The sequence below is a fragment of the Anopheles cruzii genome, chromosome 2, assembly GCF_943734635.1.
Source record: "Anopheles cruzii chromosome 2, idAnoCruzAS_RS32_06, whole genome shotgun sequence".
Classification (NCBI taxonomy): Eukaryota; Metazoa; Arthropoda; class Insecta; order Diptera; family Culicidae; genus Anopheles; species Anopheles cruzii.
Window position 1 is genome coordinate 29,037,856 of NC_069144.1, and position 16,842 is coordinate 29,054,697.

Consider the following 16,842-nt stretch of genomic DNA (forward strand, 5'->3'; position numbering starts at 1 on the left):
GCTTCGCAAACAAGATTTCATGCACCGATAGTTTTAAATTTATGAGCTCACCATAACGGCACGCAACATCGTGCTCATGTTTTTGAAAGTAGATCTTGCATTTGTATGCATTGTTGTTATGTACAATATTGCATACAATGTTGTGTACAATATTGTATGCAACATTGTGTGCAATATTGCATACAAGTAACTATGCTATCTATGCTCTCCTATTCAAATTTTGGATTTTTCGGGTTCCGTATTTTTTCGATTTCTTTTTCAAAAATCTCTCAATTCTTTCGAATGTCCGTCGTTTGTTTCGCGTTTTCTCCAAAACTACTGAACTAATTGGCGTGAAATTATGCACAGCCTAGTTTTGTGACTCCGAACCGTGAATACAGGACAGTTCGACCAGGTTCGCATACAAACGTAACATAAGATTCAGTATGATTCGGGTTGCTTTCGAACAAATCGAACCAAATTCTGCAGGTGCGAGTTTTGGCATGTATCCAACGGAAACCGAGAAGGGGGAGCCGATCGGATACGTCACCTCGAAGTCTGATCCTCTGAAACGCCTTATAATCAAGAAATGAGAATTAAATGAGGCATGGAGACGCACGACGGGAACAGCTAGTAAATTGACAATTACAGATATTTTTCAGATAAACTGAAACCGTACCAATTTCAATTAAAGAAACCTTGAAAAAATGGTCATCCATTACATTATGTGTAACACAAGTGCCATAATCCCAAAAGCAAATATTCTACGCTTAGAGTGCAAAGCTGACATGGTTTACCCAAATTACCCAAAAACCAAAATACCCCGTTCAGAAAACCGTTTCGTTCCGAGCTCCGAGCCTGGAAATCCCAAATCCACACCCATCCAGAGCGAACACCGGTTCCAACACACACTGTTGTGCTAAAGTAAGCAAATTGTACGATGCCGTCTCCATGGTTCATGATCGATCGGAATGTTTAGTCAGTCAGCGTCCCCGACTTGTCGTCGTCGGCTGCCAACCAATTAATGGGAGAGAAAAGAACTTGTCTATCGCTCCCTGATTGACCCTGTTATGTTCGGCGCCGGTTTTCCCACACTCGCGGCACAATCGAAATAAATATTGGAAAAATAGGATATCCCGCCACCCGGCCACCTTTGGGCTTTGTGTCGGGTTGGCTTGGGCGCATCGCCCGGCAGACAGGCGCAGAGAAAAACATAGCATACCTCACCAAAGGATCTAATCAACGGATCCAACGGGACCAGACGGGTTGCGCTACACACACACAGGGATGGGTTCACTGCTAACGATTGCAGCGGCGCGATACGGCACCATTGTGTGCCACGCCCGGTCCGGTGGAAGAGAAAATAGCGATGCACCGCGTCCATGCGGCGATGCGATGCAATTGCCTGATTTCACACTGTCCATCTTCCTGACGCGGACCGCGGACCTGCGACCTGCCGCCTGCGTCCAGCCACCCTGGGACCGGCGGAAAACCGTAACGCAACAAAACACCATTTTCTCATGAGCATTCGCGCATTTGACCATTTATTAACAAATTGTATCTGACACCGGAGTGCAGCGCGCGCTCGAAATTAATCGCTCGCCATTTGTTTCTTGCCTTTGAATGTAGTGCTCCGGCTACTCTAGAACCGGAGTCGGGAGTCGGGTGAGTCTGTTCTAAGTCAATCGGGTCCCTGTTCGCCGCAACAGCAGCAACCGACTGACGAATAGTACCGACGCAGACAAATTGCGCCACACACTACTGTTTGGCCCGGAAGGGCCGGCCATGTCGAGGCCGGAGGGGCCCCCAGGACCCCAGGAGCGGACCCGCCTGCAGCATAGATCCCACCGCTGTCACTGCGCGGCGGTGAGCCTCGAAAAACCACCAAGAGCCGAGGTGCAGCGGAGGCGCATAACTTGTAACCAATCCAGCGGGGGTCCATGGCTGCGGGCCCCGGAGCACCCTGTGGAGCCTGCAGGTGGGGTGCTCCAGCTTTGCGGTCCACTATTAAGTGTGTGCGCGCCCGGATAGTGATTCAATTTTTGCAGTCATCATAATTAAAACTCTTCTTGCATCAAAACACAGCGCGGTCCGAGCGAGCGACCGCCACCTGGCGTCGTGAGCTATGGGTTGAGGAATTTAATTTAATTACAACCCCACCGCCAAGATGTCATGCCGTCCGTCCGTCCGTCCATCCAGTGGTCTGCCTGGTTCTTGTCGAGAGTCAGCGCACAAGAACTGCGCACAAGTCGCTGCGCGCTCTGTGTGTGAACTGAGCGAAGTTTTGACAGATTATGATCGGTTCACTCATCAACTGATGACTCCGGTGCATTTGGGTGCCATTAAATGGCGGTGGACCCGGTGGGGGACGGTTTGATATCAAGAGCATGCTGCTGCCAGCAGCCAGGCCGCTGTTGATGGGGGTTCGAGCTCGGCGCAAAAGTGCAAATAAATGAAGGAAGCTGAAACCGTAACGCAATCGCAAACGGGGGATGCACGGGGCAATCTGCGCGGTGTGACATGCGCTGACTGCCGGGCGCTCCTCGTGGGCCACGAGGAGCGCCATGATAAGCCAAAGTGTCTGCCAGGCCGCGGCGGCCCAGGGGATTGCGACTTGCGTAGCGCCGAGGAGCCGGTGGAGAAAATAGTGCTTCGTAAGCGACGACATTTACGCCATTCACCCAGGGTGGCTAGCGGTGGCCACGGCAGCAGCTCCGGCTCCGGCTGACTGATGCTCCGGCCCGGCGAAACAGCGTATCGTAAATAATCATCATGCCAATACAAAATTGCACCGTTGGGCAATGTGCATTCAGAGCGAAACGAATCCAGCTGAAAGGGTTCACTTTGCACGCCATTCTTCCGTTGGCTGCCGTTGGAGCCTTGCGCTGCGCACGGATGCAGCGTTAACGATCGAAGCACTAACGGTCATTCGGCGCTTTTGTCCCGGCTCGCAAGTTTCCCACCGGTGGCCGTCCGGGGCCACCAGCATCAGGGAGCCCTGCGCGCGCGATTTGCTGCGAACAAATTAATGCTCACCGTGATCAGGTTATGAAACATCAATAGGGTCCTTCACACCCGGAGGATGACGGGCTTTCGGCCGACACTTTCGAGTTCTGCCTTGGCCGGTTGACAACCTGAATTAGACCATCGGCGCGATCTACGATCCATCCAGCAAGGTGGTGACAGCGCCCATCGAACCACCAAGGAACGCACCCGATTAACACCCAACTAGGTCGGTCGGTGTCGGGCGACTAAAAGCTTTCGGCGCTCGAATTTGTTCGAATGTCACATCAAACGGACACACCGGCACGGCGGCCAGTGGAAGACGCCCTGGGCGTCCTGGGCGCGTCTTCGCACCGGGACCGGGTTGAAATGCGACCAGCGTCACCTCGTTGCTTTGGAGGTGATTCGTATGCGAATAGATGATCCATAAAAATCACCGACAGCGCGTGGCATTTGGCACATCGTTCCGAGCGGCACGATTTTCGGGCCGTTTTCTTCTGTTTTTTGTTTTTTGTTCGGGCTGTCTAAACAAATGGAAAGTTAACTGCGCTGTTCTGCGGCTTTCGCGGAAATCCTCCGAAACGTGTCGCGCGCGCGCGGCTGTGAGAAAGAAAACGGCCACTGGCGGCATAATTTATGCAAGAAGCAAATTGTTTTCGGTTCCTTTACTCACCGCTCGACGCGGACCTGGTCAGCCAACCAACCAAAGCAGCCAAACCAGGAACAAAGTGACAAGTTATCGTGCGAAAGCCTATAATTATTTTAATAAAGCAAACAACCGAAATCTAGTCCGTCTCTCTCGCTCCCTCTCCTTTCTCTCTCTCTCCCGTACTGGCCCGTCGATGACCGAAAAACGGCCAACTTTGTGTATCGCGCCTCGCGTCGTTCCGGAGGCATCATTATTCATAAATTCGACCACGGCCACCGAGCGCCGTCCAGAGCTAAGGCTCTGGATCCAGTCGGTGGCCGGTGGGGTCTGGTCAGGTCTGATGCCTGGCCTGATCGGGCGCTGTCGATGCGGCCGATGCCCGTGACTCGGTCGCCACCGATCGCCGGGGGCTGAGGTGAATATTTACATAAAAATCATCGAACAATTATGACCGAAATCAAATCCAACTCAATCCATCATCCGTCGACGGACCGGCCCGGTCCGGCAGAACCGAATCGCTCGGTTGCCGCACTATTCGGGCCGCATCATCAAAATGTGTCCGCATTTAATGACGATTAATAGCGGTCCATTAGTTAGTTTTCCACGCGTCGCATTATCCATGCTAACCGGGGTGTGCGCGATGAACTAAAAACCTTGTTTTTTTTTGCGCGCGCCCGATCGGTTCTAGATGCTATGACCAGGAGGTGAAGCGGCGCACTATGGGTGCGAGACAAAAAACCGTGGACTGAATTCCGATCATTTGAAGCGATGCGGAATGGAAAGAAAAAGAATCTTAATTTGGGACTCCAATTAAAATTGTTGGTCCGTGTGACGTCACACATGAGCTGGCCTATGGACTACATCAATAGATACATCAGTTCAAAGGGTTCAAAAGCTCATGGAAACTGCGTTTGGGACTCATCAGGACATTCCACAGAATACCTCGCCCGAGCACGGGTTGCTTCCTCAATCACTGCCTTCCTGTGGAAGACTTTTCCAAAATCTTGGATAAAGCTTTGAGCTGACTTACTTATCCGTCTACTGCAACCGCCTCGCGAGCCGAGAACCGAGCGCCTTCTTCCACCATCTACAGGATGGCCCAGTCCAGACTATTTTTTCCGTTTGGTTATAAAATGGACTACATCTTAATATTTTTCGATGCTTGAACTTTTATTTGAAAGGTTGAGTCTTAAATTTTTTTTATGAAAAACAATTTCGGTCAAATGTCCACCACGGCTGGCTTAGCAGTAGCCCATTCGATCGACCTATTTTTGAGTACATTTTCGACTGTCTGTGATCCAATCTTAGAAATGGCAATCTAAATTTCGGTCTTGAGGTCGTCGATAGTTGCTGGTTTGTTGTCTGTCACCGGTCTCCGATTCACCGATCACAGATAACAATCCAATTGAGCCAAATCGCCGCTTCTTGGAGGTCAATTCATTACAATTTCTGCTGATTATTCGCTCTCCAATCGATCGTGGCTGTCGCTGTATGGCAGGTAGCGCCATCTTGTTGAAACCAAATGTCTGCTAAGTTCTCAGCTTTTATTTCGCCAAAGAAACAATCAGGCAACATAGCTCGGTAGCGTACGCCATCGACGGTTAAGACGGCTTCTTCTTCATTCATTCATACGGCGGCCGATGATGCCATCAAATAGTCACTCGTTTTGGGTGCATTGGCTTCTCTTGCACGACTTGTGGGGTTTCCGAACCCCAAAAATGACAATTCTGCTTATTACCATAGCCACCGAGGTGAAATTGAGCTTCAATAAAATGAGCTTTTCAACTGGTTATGTTGAAAACCCACCACTTTGGAAATAAGTTTTTAATATTTTCCAACTTTGTTCAAGCGTAAAACGTGCCGTTTCGTTAACTTCAAAGTGTATAGTAAATGTTCACAATTTTCAGGATGAAGTTTGACATCTTAAGCGTCAAGTAATTGGAAGTTCAAAAAAAGAGTGCCGAATGTGCCACCCTTTATATAAGCCTACCGTTCTTGCATCGATTTAGTTCCAGAGCGTGAGAACCTCAAACGGGGCTTTGTGACTTTGTAGACCAGTTCGTCGTCACTTATTATCATGACATAATCAGCCCATCGGAGCCTGGCGAGGCGTATAAGATAAGATCTTCGTAAATTGCGTGCAGCTCACTGTTGTAGCGACTTCAGCATTGTCCCTCCACACCATACGGGACCAAGAATCAATTTGAGCAACATGTGCTGATTTCGTTAGTTATGGATATAGTACATGTCTCCGATGCGTATGTGAGCACTGGGATTATAAAGGTTCTGTGTAACCCGAGATAGGTGATACTTCCTATATCGGTTCGATCCTAGATGGGTGTCTCGTGTTCATTTATCTGCTGATCGAGATTTCTCAAAGCTTGCTCAATCCCTATGTAGGTCTGAGCTACATTGGAGAGCCTTCGACCTCTAACGTCTATGTCAACAGATTGGGTCAGAATCTGGCAGGACTTGAAGTAGGTGGTCCCAGAGATCGCCACTCTAGAGCCAACGTGATGTTGAAGCGAAGCCAACCTTCACGTATTTAGCTTGTGCCGATCCTGATTATGATCATCCTGACAACCAGTTCAGGTCTCATAAAGGTTGACTCTGGCTATGCTATCATATCCGGCATTGAAGTCGATGAAGTAACCGGAACTTTACAGTGCTCAAATTTCCCGAAGTCCATGGAAGCCGGCCAAGGTTTCGATTCCCGATACCGGAGCGCAAAAAATGCTAAAAATGTTACGTGCGAATATGATCGGCCACATCGGCCCAAAACTGGACACCTGTGACCTGTGACTGTGAATAATGAACCGTGAAAGTACCCGATCGTGGCAGGATCCGCCGGCTTTCAACGGTGAAAGACAAGTGCTGCAGTGAGCAGCGTATACCACAACTGACATGTTGATCGTTGTGCTGTTGTGCTGCTTTGTTCCCGAAACTCTATCGCTGCAAAAGGGTCATCCTTCGGCCGGCGGGGGCTTTCGGCGGTCAACCGGGGCCTTGGAACGCCTGGAGCCTGGAACAATAATTAAACATTTTCTCACACATTCCCGAAGCCCGGGGTTCGCCTTACTTCTCGCCGTTTCTAGATCGTACGATCCGTTTGGGGGTCCTGATCCGATATTTGGGGGCCCGTGCAGTCCGTTCATTATTCATCAGCCTGCAAACCAGCCCCATGATTGATATTCGTTCACCGGTTCGCTGTGACCAGGAGGGGGGGCGCACTAAGCATCGGAGGACCGCTAATGTAGCCAGCCAGCGCCGCCAGGTGTCAGTAAAGTTCAACTCATGTCCATCTCACGCGATCTCTCCCTCTCGCTCACATGTTCAAAGTGACACGAAGTTTATTTGTATCAATGAACACATTTGGGGATGGGTGAGAGGGTGTGTGTGTCGGTTTTAAATGGCCGACCCCGTGTGGTGTGCAGCGTTCAACCCGGCAGTGTAAACAGAGTCCGCGGGACAGCGGGCGCGATCGTTGCAATCCGCGACCAAAAGATTCAAAGGGTTCGGGAAATTAATCGACAAATGTCTTAATAACAACTTGACACGCACGGCCACGTGTGTGTGTGTTTGTGTGTGTGTGAGAAACACTTCGGAGGGCGTCTGCGGTCAGGTCCGCCCCTTTTTGATACCTGCGAGTTCGTCCATCTCCGTGCAATCGCACACGCAACGGACCATTTCGCGCTCCGTGCCGTCCGCCAAGCTCCCTGACCCCCTCCCCGCACCCACCCGCGTGACCCCGGCAGTCATTAATCATCGGCCCGTTTTGGGTGCGTCGCGAGGACTACCACCACCGTCGAGCCGGACGCCGAGATACACATTTTCTCACACTTGCCGTTTTGGCCGGTGAAAATCCAACGTCAGGCTCTCCCAGACCCGCGGCCACCCGCCCCCGGGAAAAGCGGGTGGAAGCGGTTCCCCAACCCGGGGACGCATGTCAATGAGCGATAATTTGGTCGCCCCAGTGATCGGTTCCGAGCGGTTAATCGGGTATTGATTAATCAATCACGGTGACCTCGCCTCGCGAGGTCGCCGGCGGTCCGTTGGCCGCGCGTTGATGTTTCGCTTCCCCCCCCCCTTGCGGACCGCCGGCCGATCTATCAATTAAAGCAAATTGATGGTTTCCCTCGGCCCCACCCGGCCCTTATCAGGTCCTGCTGCCCGGCCCGGCCTAATCAAGCCGCGGGGCTCGTCCGTCGATAAAGTTGGGCACGGAGAGACAGGTGCGAGCCTGGGGGCTAAGTTTCGAGTGTCTTTCGAGTGGCCAACGAGCTGGGTCCTAGCAGTGTGCAGCGCCGGCACGCTAGAGCTGCAGCGACCTACAGGATCTCACCCCGAAAAGCCGACCGATGTTAAACCATTTGATCCTCGCCATTATTAATCACTGTCAGCCGACCCGGGCGACCATCCAATCAGTGTCTAATTCAGGAACCGGCGGTGCATGCGATGCTCACTATGGATTCTGGGATCTCCCCGAGCCGGAGCCTTTCTATCGCCGGCCCGGGCCAGGACCCGAGGCCCCATTTTGGAACGGCGGCTCCGATGGCGGACCCCGGCCGTGGCCGCCTTCTCACTCTCTCGGTGGATCTGATCTGAATTCACAAAACGATTGCTGTGTTTCACAGGCCCCCGGGGGTCCCTTCTGCGCCACCAACCCCCGGTCCCGTATGGGGCTACGCGTGAATGTACTACAGTTTTTTTTTTTTTTGCTGTTTCCACATTTATCATGAGCCTCCTCCGGGCGCGCGGCCGATGATCGCGTGCACGTTGTCGAACCGCAACCACCGGGCCAGCCATCTCGCGCGCGAGAGGAAGATGAATGAGTCTGAAAATAAATGCCTATCAAAATATTTTCGTTAAGGTTTTGTTCCCGGGTTTGTGTGTGTGATTGTTTGGGCATCGCACAGACCCGTAGCAGGTGGGGCGAGCGCTCGAGCGGGTCAAAATCAAGTCAATCTCTTCATTGGCTGGCTTCGATTTTGGCCTCTCCGCAGGAGTCCGCACGGGAACCACGGGAACCAGCGACGGGAAGCGAACGTGAGCTGAGGTGTCTCATTAACATAATTTGGTTTCAACGTCCTACCCTGTAATTATGAGATTAGTGTTCTAGGATGTGTGAAAATTAATGTTTCACCCACGGCGAGCCACAGAACGAGGCTGGTACACGAGATGGTGCCTCGGTCACGATATTAGGGGTTGTGCTTTTTGCTGGAAGGCAAGTGAAGTGATCGCTCTGGTTGCTGCCTCTGTTGGGAACCACGGGAATCCAGTGTGACATTCCAAGAATTCCGGACCAGTACCGCGCACCGACCTTGAGCAGAGATTAGATTGAAAGCCAAGCTAAAATGTCAATTTTTCATCACCCTCTTTCCGTCGATCAGGCGTCAACCCCACCGGTAAAAACACAACGTTACAGTAAGCAACAGTCAACGGCGGTTGTAATTGCCAGATAAGAAGAAGTATCATGGCAGCGGGCCACATAAGAAGAAGATACGCAATATGGTTCAACCATGTCCGAAGAATGTTAACTTTAATGGAAAATTGCTTTGAGTTGCCAGAATTAGCTTTGGGTGGAACGAAGCCCGCGAGGACGTCTAGTGGTCCCAAACTCCTCTACTGTATTCTAGTTCCTTCGTTGCAACAACCACAGCTCAAAAACATTGCGCATCTGTCACAATTCGATATAAGGGCCGATGTTCCCGGTAACATCGATTCGGGAAAACCCGGATTTTAAGCGAACAAACGGACACAAGACACAACCTACTGGGTTGTCCAATAAGTTTTGAGGTTCGATAAGAAAAACATAATTTGATGTTTTGAAATATACTTTATTATTCAGTATAGTCTCCTTGAACATCAATACACTTGTTCCAACTAGATTCCAATGTATGATTTCCAGCCCTGAAGTGAGAATCTGGAAGTGCTGCAGAATGCGCTTTCTCAGCTGTTATGACCTCATTATTTAATGAAAAACTGTGTGCACACAGCTTTCTGAAACCCAATACTTCAGACAAAATATTGCTTAAACTGCCCTACGAGATGCCTAGCGCTTCTACTAAATCTCTTTCAGTCACTCGACGATTTTCCTATCCGATATCCTGTAGTTTTTCTACGACTTCAGGTGTTGTGTCTGTCTTTGGACGACTTTGAAGTGGATCGTCTTTAAGGCTTGTAAAACCACGTTTAAATTCAGGAACTACTAAACAAACGATACTAAAACGACTCGTAGACAAAGAACGGATTAACAGATGACAGATTGAAATGAAACTTCATATACGTTCATACTTAGGGCCAGTTTATTAATTCATGACATTCATGTTTATTAATTTAACATGACGCTTTCGCTTTTTGATCTGTCGAAACTCTTAATTCTTTGCTTATCAATTCTGCTTACTTTAAAAGACTTGGAATGACTAAGATTTCAATAATCCATGTGGCTGGTAAACCGAGCCATCGTAGTTTCCACGTCTCTTCTAGTGCCAAGATTCATGGACCCACAGCGCCCAGTGGTTTGGTACGATCCAAATACCTGTATATTATCTGTATCTGTGCTCTCCTATTCCTGCTCGCCTGGCGCACAATATCATCGTTCGGTAGTGACATCGAATCAAGATAGGAACCGTTCCGTGGCTTCCTCGAATTGGCGGGTGGTAGGCAAACAAATTTTCAATTGACGCTGGTTAATTGAATGCCTACGGCCCCTCGCACCATTCTGCGGGTGCGAAGCGATTCCTATCTCGGAAGCCGGTTCGAGCGTCCTTTTCTTCAAGTAGCTCTCTTTCTCTGCCTGCCATTTTCGGCTTATCTCATCATGATTTGTCAATAACACTGCCCTGGTGCTCTGGAATGTTTTGTGATTCCCGAAAACAAACACTAACCCGTCTAGCGCATGTCTGTGTGTGTGTGTGTGTGTGTGTGTGTGTGTGGAGTCGTCATGGCAGCATTTCAACACCAGCGGGTGAGCCGCTGCTCGTCTGAAGGATTCGCGCCGCGGTGAAGGCCCCCGATTGCTGCCGTGTCATGCTGCCGCCGCGGGTTCGGTGGAACTCGCTGATTAAAAAGCACCAAATTTTCTCATAACTTCAACAAATCAATTACTGAGTTTGATACATAAATTATAGAAAATTAACGTCAAACTCGTCAATCGTGGCCCCGGCTCCAGCGCGCGCGGCTCAAGCAGACGGGCTGACGCTGCCGCGCCGAAATGATGGGTACGTGATAGCGGCGCACCGGGTGAGCCTGCGGGCGGGATACGCTAAACAAGACCTGAGACGAAGACCTTGCTCATCGGGCTCCAAGTGGTTAAGTGGAGGAAAGAATTGAGCATAATAGTTGTCAAACCTTTTTTTCTATGAAAATTCATCACATCGCTGGCCGTGCGAGAAAAGGCCGTTGGACCTTTGTTCGTGGCTTCGACTTTTGGGCTATGGGCCTGTTTTTTCTGCCATTCACCGCATCAATAATAATACTAGCAACCGCTCCGACCGCCGCTCCCCCCCCCTGCTCGGGACCACCCTTTCCTGACCGCGGACAACTGCGGAGAGCGTCGTTAATCGTTCGGCCGGCCTGGCGCTCTATGCTGCAGGATCTCAAGATCGCACAACGCGTCCACTCCGCCCCCCTCACCGCTCGCCGTTCCGGGGCTCGAGGATGAGAGGAAAATTGGAGTAAACCGCCATTGTGAGAGTCTTGTATATTTTGGAACAGATTCGATTGAGCCGTGTGCCAAGTTTCGACAGCTCCGACCGAGCGGCGCGTGGGAAGGCGGCGGGTGCGGGGCGAAGAAAACAACCCCAACATAAACGCCTGTCGCCCGCCATTCAGCGGCTTGGAGTGGGCCGAAAGCACAGTGCTCGGCCGATCGACGCCAGCCGATGGCCGGGCGACCGATGATCTATTTTCTGTGTTGCCGCGCGCGAAGTGCTGCTTGCCTGAAACGATTTCAAGTGGGCCTTTCGGGCCTCGGCCGTGCTTCACAGCGAAGCATCATCTCCCGGAGGTTCGGCTCGGCTCGATGAGATTTCAATTAGAGGCTCGGTTCGGTCGTCGTTCGGTCGGCAGGCAGGCCGCCAGACGATCGCCGAGCGCCGAAAGAGAAAAGGTGAGGCGTACTTGAAGGTGATGAACCATCGAGGGTCGAGCCTCCCCAGACCGAACCGAACGATCCGTTTCGTTTTGACACGTTTTGGTCGGAAAAATCAAAGGGATGAAACAATAGACCATCCACCAATAGACCGCGCGGAAAGTTTCCTTTTCTACGCGTCCCGTTCGGTTCGGGGGTTAAGACACAGCAGTTTATCAACAGTAACTTAATCATGTTCGGTGAAACCAACCAACTCTTCACAGTCACACCTCAGTTCATGCGCTTCGGTACGCGGTAGTTCGATTTCGAGCCTCTAGTCTACGAAAGGACCCGCTCAAATCAGCGCAAGCATGCACCAGCCAGCTTGCTGGAAAATGCCTGTCGAATGACCTAATCAATCCCTAAGCCCCCGGAGCAGTTCCATCCCCGAAGCTTCGAACCGCCGTTTTGTTCTGATTCTCAGCGGCTTCTCATTAATGGCCTCCAATAGACACATTGCTACACATCGTGAAATGGTTCGTTATTGTGTGAAACAAGCGAGCGGATCATCAATCATGCCAGCCGATCTTGCCGGTGCCGGGTCGCCCACCATCAGAACCTTCCCCATGCCCCATGCCCCATGGTGGTCCGCCGCATAAGTCTCGGTGCCTCGGTGCGCGGAGAGATCGAATCGATTTCAGCGGCCCAACCGCGGCGTGCGGCGCGTTTTGCGAAATCCTTCCCTATCGGCCGATAGGCTCCGCATCCGCCGGAATCTTCAGCTGGCCTCGGTGTGCGGCCCGGCGCTGACGGTGCAGGTTGCCGGTACGCGCGAAACAATGCGCGATGCTCATTAGATCCAGTATCGACTCCGAAGACGACGACGACGACGACGTGAATTGTCTATTGCCATTGTGTCGGGTATTGTTTTCGCTGCAAGATGCAATCCCTTTTCTTTTCGTCATGATTGTTAATTACTCGCTGCACCTGATGCAATTCGTTTATGTGGTGTACGCCGGCACGATTCGAGTGAGGTGCACCCGGGTCCGGGTGATCCCATTCTAGATTCCGCTCGTTGTTCCGCAGTGTCGTGATTCGATGCCCGAATTATATGAGTTCTATTTGTTATCGTTTTGGGAGAAGTCAAGCATAGAGCTTCTTTCTTTTTGCCAATTAGATGTGTAGTTCTTTAGTTCCATCATTTTGAATGATCGTTTAGTTTTTGACAGTTGCTTTGCTTGGTCGTGTTTTGGCTCGTCGTCGTTTTTAGTCTATACCAAAAATGGATGGCAAAGAATCTTTTTCAAATTTGGTGTGAAAAACAAAATTAAGAGCGCGGACACATTCCGAATGTTGAGTGTGGCTTATGGTAAAGCTATTTTGGCCCAAAGCAGCGTTTATAGGTGGTTCAAAATATTCTCGGAGAAGTCGGTGAACGACGAAGAGCGTGCCCGAGCACGTCATCAGCAGACGGAAACATTGATGAAGTGAAGAAAAGAGTATTGACCTATCGTCGAATCTCTGGTAGAGAAGTTGCTGAGAACCCTAACATATCGATTGGCTCGTGCCATTCGATTTTTACCATTCGTACCAAAATTGCTCAACTTTGACCAAAAACAGTATCGCATTAATATTGCTAAGGAGCTGCTGGAATCTGTCCACGACCGTAACCACCCCAGAACTGGCCCAGAGGACCATGAAAAAATGACGCTACGTTACGATTGAGCAGATAAACACGACATCGACGAAAGAGCTGAACAAGATCACAAAATATATAAAGTAGTAGTAGTATAAAAATGATGTTTTGAAGTGCTTCGAGGATTGGAAAAAACGCTGGCATAAGTGTAAAATATCTTATGGAGATTACAAAGTAGATCTCCATGGATAAATAAATAATTTTTGAAAAAAAAACACAAAATTCTGGATTCTTTTTTAACAGACGTAGAGTATTATTTTTAGTATCCAAATAGAGTATTGGCACATTGCTGTCACAGGCCTGTAAATAAGACTTCTTCTCTTCTGCACTCCAATATCTACTCGGGTTGAACGTCAGTTTTGGACGCCAATAACGACCGACTTAGGCAACGACTTTGATACCAGCGAAGAAACAAGGCCAATGGAGGCCACTATTTCCCAAGAGAAGCATGCGAAACCTTGGCAACGACTTATCAGGCTATTTCACACCATCTCAAGGTCATGGGTAAAGTGATCTAATGCACGTCGAAGACCACCCTGTTCCACCCTCCGAGGAACTGCTCCAATTGTTTAAGCATGCAGTTTTCTGCACATGACTGCTACGTGGCAGCTGTCCCAATCTGGACAAAATTTCAGAGTGTCACATCAGGAACTCAGTAAATATATTAAAAAGACTGTTCGGGGTACTTTTAGAATTCGATATAAACTATGCCAACAGGCCTTTGGTCCAGGAAACAGCCTAACATCCCATCCTACTAATGTTTCGCCTTCGATCGTCTCATAGACCCAATAATTTTCGCAGTGACCTTTCAAAACATCAAGCCACGCAACCGGAAAGCCTAAAGTATTGGCTTTTGATGCTGCATTTTTCGCCGTGATTGCTTGAAAGCATGTCTAAGCAAGAAGCGTACCGTAAAGTACCATAAACAATAACAATCGTTCAAGTATCCACCAATATCCAAACACCAATTATGGTCAACGATAATGGGTTGCGACTTGAGAAGGAAGGCTCACAAAAATACGCAACCTTTTTAAACACGATGATTTTCACTACGGTCACAAGCCTTGCCTATGACTTTGGGACCGAAACATTCGAGAGATTCCCATTACTCCACACTGCACACTAAATAATCTAGATCTTCGCCCATCGCCCGGTAGCGTCTTGGGCTTTGGTCTTGACTTCCCGACGCCGACCGCCGCGACAGACTACCTGCGGTCGTGTGATGATGATGCTACAGTAATTTGTGTTCCCCTACACATCATTGACCACACCGTTTGACTCCGAAACTCCGGCCGGCTCCGAACGGGCAGGCAGCCGGTTCCCAAGCCGGAAGCGGTATTTAAAACTGTTCCGCTCGGAAATTAGGTACCTGCAGAGGCCCTTGGCCCTTGGTTCGGGACGCACGGCTGGATGTTGATGTAAATTAATAAATTGACGTCTCTATCGTGTGCGCCCCAAATGCATCGAGAGGGCCCTCAGACCAACTAATGGACCAACGGCGACAGGAAGGAAGTGCGCGTCTTGGGCGGGAAAGGCAGAACTGACGCCAAAAAAAAAAAAAAACGCTGCCGACGGTCGAAATGCGCCAGAACGAAATGGGTAACAAAAAGCTAACGACCAACCGACGGTTCTGGGCGATGCAACAGTTAGAAGCCGCAGCGCCGAAGGAAGGAACGGAATAATTGGCTCCGATTTTTTATGCGCCATAATCTCATTCTGAGCGCTTCAAGGTTCGCCGGGAATCCTGTTACCGGAACAGGATTCACAGGCCTGGCCAGATGCACCGGGCTGGCCAGGACCCCACGGGCCCGCGCAGTTTCATTCGATTCGATTTTTTTCCGCCGCTGATCCGAGCGTACGAAATTTGCAGATGTGTGACATCAGCGAAGACATCGATAAAGGTTTCAATGTCGCTTTAATAAGATTACATCTTTACTCGCTCGACGCCTGTAATGTTTTAGCGACCCATAGCGACATTGTTTGCGTGTGACCTTAGGCATCGCATCGGGGTTTGAGTTTCCTTCGCATGCCCGAAATGTTTCCTGTATTAGAAAGTAATAAAAACGTCCCTCTAGATGTCGAATTCAGCGTTCCGTCTTACGCGAATCTTCGCCCGGGTTGTTGTTTTAATTATCGTTCCCCCGGTAAGCGACGGTACTAAATCAAAGTCTCCCGTTCCGGCGAGCGAGCGACCGGGTCTCTCGTGGTGTCATAACTCATGAAAAATTTATGACTTTCTTCTTCTGCCTCAACTCAACCCCGCAGAAGACGCTTCGATCGCAGCCTCCGGTGAGCCCCCTCTCTGATTAGGCGAGTAGTGCTGTGTTGACTTTTTAATGTCCTATGAAGACATTTCTCACACAATAAAGTAGATCAATGGTATCGTCTGCAGACACTGTCTCTCTCTCTCTCGGGGTCGGTCTGTCTCCCTCTTGACTCGAGGACAATGGCTGAACGGTTCGCTGGGTGTCACAACAGTTCGATATTAATGATCTTCGACCACACCGGCAGCAGCTTTGTCCCTTCCTGGGCTTCCAGCACAAGGGCGTGTGATCCCCTGTGTGTGTGTGTGTGTGGAGAAAGACAAATCGCACGAAACCGTTCCTCCCTGTGTTCATCGTCAATTGCAACCATCGTAGATCATACCAGAGGACCAACCTACCACCAGGTGCATTCCGGTCCGCCGTTCGGACCCGCGTAGAAAGTCCTCAGCTATTAAAAGTGAGTTACATGGTATGTAGTAGTTGCAGCGTTTTTTATTGCACGGAAACTCGGAGGTCGTTGAGTTCGCCAAATGGAAGCAACATTTTATCCACTTCACGTACCGCTGTGGCCAAACAATATCGAGAATTCATTTATAACTCATTACCTACAATCTTCGAAACAATTCGATCACAAGTCTAGAACATAACGAGGAAGTTGAACCAAGAATTGTTTCTCCACAAATCTGACCCTTGTTGGACAAAGAACCAAGTTCCCGTTATTGGTCTAGCCACAGAATTATATCAAGTACTCACTTTACCTAATACAGTAATGTCACATCACACCGGCCGGTTATCAATTCGCCCAGGCATCAAAACAAGCCCCGCTCAAAACTAGAACAAGGACGCAATGGGCCATTGTTCGACGCTGAATGTTTTAATTTAGCCGGCTTCACTTGACTTTTCGTGATCTCTGCGCCCAGCGCAAGAACAATGTTGGGAAAGATCGATCGCCGTTCCGGAGGTCTTGCCGTTGGCGCCCCCGTAGTCCGTCACCGGAAAACCCGTTCCAACGCAAGTTCCGACGCGACCATGACGGCTCATTATGAGGGGGAATGACGTGCGCCATAGCAAGCAAGTGGAAAAAGATTAGCTAAATAATGCTATCATTATGCGCGCACCTCGCTGGTGCTGAACGGATGTGAACCCAAGATTCCGCGCATTCTAATCATTCGTCAACGTG